The 8,881-nt window shown below is 41.5% G+C and overlaps 1 protein-coding gene across 1 annotated transcript in view; it reads left to right on the top strand.

The window, feature by feature from the left end:
* The first annotated feature begins 630 nt into the window (after positions 1-630).
* The window catches only part of TDRP (testis development related protein), a 237,132-nt gene continuing 228,881 nt past the window's right edge, over positions 631-8,881 (top strand). Inside the window, exons 1-2 of the mRNA XM_073626621.1 lie at positions 631-951; positions 1,362-1,427. The gene's annotated coding sequence lies outside the window, so the exon portion shown is untranslated. The remainder of the gene's footprint in view (positions 952-1,361; positions 1,428-8,881) is intronic.

The following is an 8,881-nucleotide window of genomic DNA, read 5'->3' as shown; positions in this document are numbered from 1 at the left end:
TATTTTTAGGCACTTGAACAATCAGGCAAACTGAATCTAGTGTGCCCTTGTCTAAAGTTCTGCCCTAGGCACTCCCTTGTCCTGTAGTGCAATTCCCTTGGAGTGATATTCCTATTAGCAATACTGTTAAACAATGCACACAAGTAAGCACATGATTCATTAAAAATCAGGCTTGGGAATTCGTAGGGTATGTTGAGCAAAAATTAGAAGCAAAAGCCAATATAAGTTATAAAGAGACAATGGTTATGTGGTCCAAAGGGATAAGGTGGATGTTCAGGCAAAGTCATTAATTAACCACAAAGCTATCCATAAATAACTATATTTATTACTACATATTTTTTTCTAAGAATAAAACATTTTGTAAATGAAATAGTTTAATTCAACTTATTAGTTTCTTATAGATTTCATGACACTTTCCCTTTAACATAATAACCATTCAAATAGCACACATTCACACATTTCACCCTCATATTATTCTATCAATGCCATGTGGCTTTTTATCCTTGTAGATGAGCTGTGGGAAGTGGTGATTACATGTATTTAACCTCCTTTGAGCACTTAGCCTGCAGATGCTCTAAACATCAGGCCTCTGCAGTTCCACAGCTGTAGCAGCGTGTAAAGGATGAGATTGCAGACTGTCTGTTAGCTGCAGGATGGGCTGAGCTGTAACAGCACTAACAGACCCATAACTAATGATCTCCATACATGAGCTGCCGCGTTTCATGGTATGAATTAATTATTATCACTATTGCTGGATTTCTCAGAAATATGTCATCCTGCTGAGAAGAGGAGCGATGAGTTTAAGGTGACCGGCATTTCATTCATTATACTGCATATTTCTGGTACTGCATCACATTTTATCTCCTTGGATGAAGGTGTACGTTGGATCAAGAACAGAGACATTGCACTGGAGCTAAAGTTCCAAATCTCATATCTGGTTTTGTAAAGACTGTAAGTAAATATTTCTCATTTATATGCAATTTACCCCCACCCAAGCTTGACTTTATTAAAAGTTTGACCTATGATTTAAGCATGTTTTGGTACCTTTAGCAGCATGCATTGGAAATAAAGGCCATATGTATGAGGACATGTAGGATAAGAACATGACTGAGGTGTATAGGATAACATTGACCTTGGCCTCAGAGATTTGCAGGGTAGTTTTACAGGAATGCAAAGCTCGAATAACAGCCTGGACTCACAAGCATTTCTGGGTCAGGATTAAATCAATCAGGGGCAGCTTCAGCAGTACATTTATTAACAGCTAACCCTTGTCAAAACCTGATGCAATAGATATGTGGTTTAAAATGAGAGCTTATTAATTTATATTTTCTTTACTGTTTCATTTTTTTTTCTATTACTAGATCTTATATGAATGAGAGGAAAATAACTGTTGAAAATTATCCAAGTCTCATCTGGATGTATCAAAGGTGAGCACGTGTAACCATAACAAACTAGCCAAAAGAACCTAGGCTTCTTATTAGAGATGTGGAAACAATGGAAAACTGTGCTTCACCAGTTATTTGACATAGTACACCCCATTATTTGCTGTGCAAGATGAATACTCTTTTGGCCCACCTAATAGTGAACTGCTGAAAAGCTGTCTAAAGAAACACTTACCAGTGTATTCAGTGGCATTGTGACACGCTAGAATCTCAACTCTGCATAGCATGGGTAAACAAATCGTAGTGGGTCTGTAATCATATCAAGCAGATAGCTATTTAACACCTACAGTATCTCACAAAAGTGAAGTACACCCCTCACATTTTTGTAAATATTTTAGTATATCTTTTCATGTGACAACACTGAAGAAATGACACTTTGCTACAATGTAAAATAGTGTGTGTACAGCTTGTATAACACTGTAAATTTGCTGTCCCCTCAAAATAACTCAACACACAGCCATTAATGTCTAAACCGCTGGCAACAAAAGTGAGTACACCCTTAAGTGAAAATGTCCAAACTGGGCCCAAAGTGTCAATATTTTGTGTGGCCACCATTATTTTCCAGCTCTACCTTAACCCTGTTGGGCATGGAGTTCACCAGAGCTTCACAGGTTTCCACTGGAGTCCTCTTCCATTCCTCCATGACAACATCACGGAGCTGGTGGGTGTTAGAGACCTTGCGCTCCTCCACCTTCCGTTTGAGGATGCCCCACAGATGCTCAATAGGGTTTAGGTCTGGAGACATGCTTGGCCAGTCCATCACCTTTACCCTCAGCTTCTTTAGCAAGGCAGTGGTCATCTTGGAGGTGTGTTTGGGGTCGTTATGTTGGAATACTGCCCTGCGGCCCAGTCTGCAAAGGGAAGGGATCATGCTCTGCTTCAGTATGTCACAGTACATTTTGGCATTCATGGTTCCCTCAATGAACTGTAGCTCCCCAGTGCCGGCAGCGCTCATACAACCCCAAACCATGACACTCCCACCACCATGCTTGACTGTAGGCAAGACACACTTGTCTTTGTACTCCTCACCTGGTTGCCGCCACACATGCTTGACACCGTCTGAACCAAATACGTTTATCTTGGTCTCATCAGACCATAGGACATGGTTCCAGTAATCCATGTCCTTAGTCTACTTGTCTTTAGCAAACTGTTTGCGGGCTTTCTTGTGCATCGTCTTTAGAAGAGGCTTCCTTCTGGGATGACAGCCATGCAGACAAATTCGATGCAGTGTGCGTTATATGGTCTGAGCACTGACAGGCTGACCCCCCACCCTCACCCCTTCAACCTCTGCAGCAATGCTGGCAGCAGTCATACGACTATTTCCCAAAGACAACCTCTGGATATGACACTGAGCACAGGCACTCAACTTCTTTGGTCCACCATGGCGAGGCCTGTTCTGAGTGGAACCTGTCCTGTGAGGCCGCAGTATGGTCTTGGCCACCATGCTGCAGCTCAGTTTCAGGGTCTTGGCAATCTTCTTATAGCCTAGGCCATCTTTATGTAGAGCAACAATTCTTTTTTTCAGATCCTCAGAGAGTTCTTTGCCATGAGGTGCCATGTTGAACTTCCAGTGACCGGTATGAGAGCGATAACACCAAATTTAACACACCTGCTCCCCATTCACCTGAGACCTTGTAACACTAATGAGTCACATGAGACTCATTGGGCCCAATTTGGACGTTTTCAGTTAGGGGTGTACTCACTTTTGTTGCCAGTGGTTTAGACATTGGCTGTGTGTTGCGTTATTTTGAGGGGACAGCAAATTTACACTGTTATACAAGCTGTACACTCACTAGTTTACATTGTAGCAAAGTGTGATTTCTTCGGTGTTGTCACATGAAAAGATATAATAAAATATTTACAAAAATGTGAGGGGTGTACTCACTCTTGTGAGATACTGTATATGCTAATTGGAGGCAATATGTATGTGATATGGATGTATTTACAGCATGAGATGGTTACCTGGAGTCTTCTCCGAGAGCTTTGCCCCAGGGAAAGAGACGTCATTGGGTCCCCCCAAAAAAGATCTTTCATACCTTATATTGTAATTAATGTTAAAGACTGGCAGCACAAAGGATTAAGAGTGTAAACATGCCCTGAAAGGATGCACTTAGGATAGGTTTCTCTGGGACCACAACAGTTCACATATTCATGTTTGACCTCTACATGTAAATCAATGACTGCCAGAGTTGCTAGGTATAAATACATATTTCTGTCACACACTGTAACCCTGTGCAGTCATGTGGGTTTTTTCTTTGAAGTCTAAATATGCCTATAAAAAAATACATTAGCACACAACTGTTGTGTCCTCACGTCTGATTGGAGGAAGGCGAAGGCCAGCAACTATACTTTGATCATCAACAGTAGTAAGTTTGAGATCTGAAATTCAATAATGTTCCACATTCCTGGTGTTTCTGACATGAGTAACAAATGCTCAATGTTTTGAAGTAGAACTAAAGCCCGTAATTTTTGGACAGAATAAAGGAAAGTTATAACACGTGTCAGTTTTGCCATCTGTGTCCCACTGGAGAGACATTTCACTTCCTGTCCTGTCCCATAGCCAAAACAGGAAGTAAGAGGAAATTCACTAAAAGGGGTTCTTATGACCCCACCAGGGTTATCAGAACTAGTGCCCCTATTGGAAATTCCCCTCTTATAGTTTTGCCCTTAGTTATACTTTGAACCTATTGAGCAGAGGGGCAGTAATATTTCTGTAATTTTTTATCCCCTTTATTTGCTTACTTGTATGTCATTTAAAACACTTTGTACATTTTGCAGGTATGCACTGCATTTCTTTTTGAGACAGTGGAGTTAATTTACTAAAAAAAAATCGAGCATGTTCACTTATCTTAGTGAATGAATAATAACAAATTAAAAATTAATTTTGCAAAAAGTTTTCATTTGCGCAAGAAAAAACAAAAACAATAATAGGATTTTTTAAGTCAGATCGTTCACTAGGCTAAGTATTCTCTCGTTAAAAGGTGAATGTCAATCAGGTTAACTTTATTTAAAATGTATGCATTGTTTTTACTGCTCTAAAATATAGTATGCACAGAGAGTGAGCCTAATGCTGGGTACACATGTGAAGTTTTCTCGTTCAACCCAGCGAGCCGAACGGAAAAAAAAAAATTACAGAACGCTGTACTATCACATCGATGTTAGTGGCAATCTCCTCCAATGAGCTATTGTATTCTGATAGGGGGGACTAGCCACCCCCCCCCCCCCCCCCGCCAGAACACAGTGATCAGTGCTCACAACCATTGGCTGTGAGCGCTAATCGGATTGTTTTCCAGCATGCTTATTCGACAGACTGGCTTCTATTGCACCAGGAGCTGTACATATGGGCTGAAAGTCGTCTGGTTCCTACCGAACTGACCATTTACACCCGGTTTTCGGCCCGTGTACCCAGCTTAAGGAGTCCAATAACTTGTAATTTATGAGTGATCACAGGCATTGTTGCAGTGTTTTTGCTTTTTTCTCCTGTGTGCTAGCAACATTTTCAGAATCACTTGGCAGAGTCAAAGTATTTAGTAAGCTCCTGAAAAGAAAGTGAGAGGGCTTCCTACACTTGGGTGACCTCTGGACACCTAGCAGGATCCAAAGTGGCTATTAACACATGGCCCAAGCGAATGCAGGCTTCCTGTTGGTAGAAGGAGAATGCCACAATGTGATTATGGAAGAGAACTAATAAGTGGTCCTTCACTAACCCCAGCTAGGAGGGAACCAGCTAGATTCTGACTCAATGAATTAATGTGTAGGAAAGTAAAAATGTAGTTGATACCTTTCCCTCTCAAACTAAATATATTTTGGTGTGTATATTTCCAAAAATATTCAAAGAGAGGGTCCTAGTTAGTAGTGCCTAAAAACAGGGTGACACTGTAGGTACTTGGAAAAAATGTGCCAACGTCCCCAAAATTGTAAATATGGCAATATGGAAACGAAAGAAATGGGACTTTGGGGGCACAAAGGTATTTAAACTATAAAACCGTAAGAATAGTTTTTAAATTTTATTACATAGTACAAAAAACAAACATATTGATTTAAAAACAATACAAACTACATGTAAAATCTTATTACAGACACCAAATGGGTCCTATCCTGCATTGAACATTAGTAGCTCTTGCCTATAGTATATAAACTCCAACATTCAACATTACAAGGAAAAGGAAACTTCCCCAAAAATAGTAGAGGTTATGAATGTGAGACATTCATAACCTCTACTTTTTTGGGGGAAAACAATACAAACTACAAACATGTAGTTTGTATTGTTTTTAAATCAATATTTTTGTTTTTTGTACTATGTAATAAAATTTAAAAACTATTCTTACAGTTTTATAGTTTAAATATCTTTGTGCCCCCAAAGTCCCATTTCTTTAGTTTACATATTGCCATATTTCCAAAAATATTCAGTTTTCTTCTAGAAGCATGGTTTAAACCCTAATCACAATGTTTATTCTAAAACAATGTAATATATTCATCGTGGTCAGAAAAATAAAAAAATAGGAATGAAAAACTCCTGTTCAGTAGAGCATTGGTACACCTTTGGCCATGAAAACAGTTGTCATGCTTCATGGCAGTGACTGACTTTACGAGACTCCAGTAATGCCCTTGCGTGAAAGACAGACACACAGATATGGTTATAAAAACAAAAAAAACACGCTATAAAGTATTATGAACAAAAGTGAGAGTGTACAGTCCAATATATAAAATGTCCAACAATCATAAGTGAGTGACGTGAAAATTCTTCAATAATTCATCTGTTGAAGGATGATAATTCAAATGTAGCACATCTATGTGGTGAAATGCTTACCAGAGAGTAAGCCAAAATCAGACGAGTGGCTTAAAACCCAGCCTGGGCCTTTAGAAAACGATCCCAATGAGACAGGATAGGTCACACTCGTGCCGTGTATTCAGGTCCAAAAAGGATTACCCAAAAGTATATAGCAAAAACATAGCGTAATACTGATACCATAAAAAACTCAAAAAAGGAAGAAGAAAAAAATGGTGCAACACTCAACAAAACCAAAATCATATATTAATCATATAAACATCCAGTGTCATAAATACACATGGGAATGTTAGGTGAGTAACATGCAAACATGCAATAAAGTATGTGCACTTTGAATAGGAGAAATTGTATGTGAACCTTCAAAAGAATCTGCTTACCAGATATCAAGGGCAAGTGAGCATACACCTATCACCCAGATAAAGGAGCATGGAAAAACCATGCTCCTTTCCATGCTCCTTTATCTGGGTGATAGGTGTATGCTCACTTGCTCCTGGACAATTTCAACTAAATCAAACGAAGAAACTTGGGGGGAGGGGATGCAAGGGATGTGGGGAGAAGTCAGAAGACCCCTTTCAGCTCAAGAAAAAAATATTTTTTTTTTTAGTGGTCTTTGCAATTAAAAAGTACCTGAGGCTATAAAATGACAAGGCTGGGTGGACTTCTGCTGCAAGGGCACGATTTCTATTATCATTTGCGCTGTGTGTATTTATAGGTTACAATAAGCACTGTAAAATGATCCTTTTCTCTCCCTCTAGTGTACATGCTCAGCAAGAATTTAAGAGCACAAAAAAATTACTAGTGTATGCTAGATGAGACAATTTTAACAAGAATAATTGTGAGAACACTGACCAAATAACTACTGATAGGCATATAAGACAAACATGTGTAACACCCTCTTTCATTCTGGGCTGGGAGTGGCTCAGGGTAGCAGCTGGTGACTAACACGAATCATCATTGAGACCTCCCTCTTCTTTCTAGAGCTTGCTACAAAGATCTGGAAAGAGAGGGGGATAGGAGAGGTGGAGCTTCCTGGGGTATTCTAAGGAGCCCTGACCAATCCCCAACCTGGATTGACAGGGGGCAGGCCTCCTTAAATACCTGGGGTCAGCCCTGCTAAGGAGGAGTTCTTGGGTGGAAGAGCTGTAGTGAGAGAGTGTGGAGGCTGTTGGGGGCCCATGGGGAGCTCCCCAGTCTGGGGGGTGGTGACCCTGGGCTGGGGCTCGGGTGCATCCAGGTGAAGTGAAGAGATCCTGGAAAGAGAGGCACATGAGAGAGCAAGAAGACAGCAGGAGGGAACACTGCTAAGAGTCTCCAGGAGGACAACTGGTCACAGCCAGGAGGGCTGGTGAGTGGAGTACAGTCGGGAGGACTGGGGAGGCACACCTGAGAGAACTGGGAGATTGTAGTTGGAGATGGGTGCAGAACCAGAAGTGAGCACTGTGGGAAGGGCAGTAGAAAGAGGTCATTGCAGCAGGGCTGGCTGTCAGGGCCTGAAGAGAGCTATCTGGAATTGGTAGCTGAACAGAGAAAAGTTAGCACCTGAATTATTCTACACCACAGAGGCCCGAGGTCCCTGCCCGCAAAAGGCAGTTCACTGAGTTAGTGTCAGGCCTAAACATGCGGTGCTAGCTAGTCTGGAAGAGTTACCATCTGCAGCAAGGGAAGTGCTGGAGGAGTAACCGTCTGCAGCAAGTGAAGTGCTGGAGGAGTAATGGTGTGCAGCAAGTGAAGTGCTGGAGGAGAGAAGGGTACGAGGTCTTAAAGCAGAGTTCCACCCAAAAGTGGAACTTCCGTTTAAGTGCTTGTGACCCCCTGACATGCCACATTTGGCATGTCATTTTTTTTTGGGGGGGGGGGGAAGCAGGTACCTAGTTTTGACAGGTACCCAGCTCTCACTTCCTCTCGGTGCCGAGGTGGTCCCAGAAGATTGCCCGGCCATTCTTTACAGCGCAGTGCGCCTGGCTGTGAATCCACAAGCTGTCACACCTGGGCGCCCACACTTGCAATGCTGGCGCTGCAGAGAGGGGGAGAGGAGCGAGGCTTCAGGAGGCCGCACTGCTGGACCATGGGACAGGTGAGTGTGTGTTTATTAAAGGTCAGCAGCTACACTTTTTGTAGCCGCTGACTTTTAAATGGGTGGTACTCCACTTTAAGCAAGAGTTTGTGCTGGAGAGAAGACTAGAGTGTATATACTGGAGTGTATATAGAAGTCCCAAGCAAGTTTGCACTAAATATTCCTGGACATCCCATAGTTCCCTATTTCCCATCCAAGTTCAATCCCCTCAATAAAAAAACAAAAACAAAGCTTATGGACTGTTCTAGGTCTTTGAGTGACTGAGAGGTGGATTTTTGGCTGGGCAGGGTGACAGGTGAACCACTGCATTCAGCAACCCTATGGGTGCACGGCTACACATGATTAAGCTATATATTAGTGAGGTGTGAAATTTAGCCTTTACTGCTTGCAATAACTTGACATCATCGGCTGAGGCAATTGCAGACAAAGAGTTAAATATCATGACCACAAGAGATTAAACTCTCATGTATATTTGTGCTATAATCTCTGATGGGCTGTTGAGTTCCTTCTGTTTTTTTTAAATTCTGCTCAGATATAGATGTAAAGTAATTATGTCTCTGAATATGGTCCCTCACC

Source organism: Aquarana catesbeiana, linkage group LG04, assembly GCF_042186555.1.
Source record: "Aquarana catesbeiana isolate 2022-GZ linkage group LG04, ASM4218655v1, whole genome shotgun sequence".
Lineage (NCBI taxonomy): Eukaryota > Metazoa > Chordata > Amphibia > Anura > Ranidae > Aquarana > Aquarana catesbeiana.
This window is presented reverse-complemented; position numbering and strand designations above follow the sequence as displayed.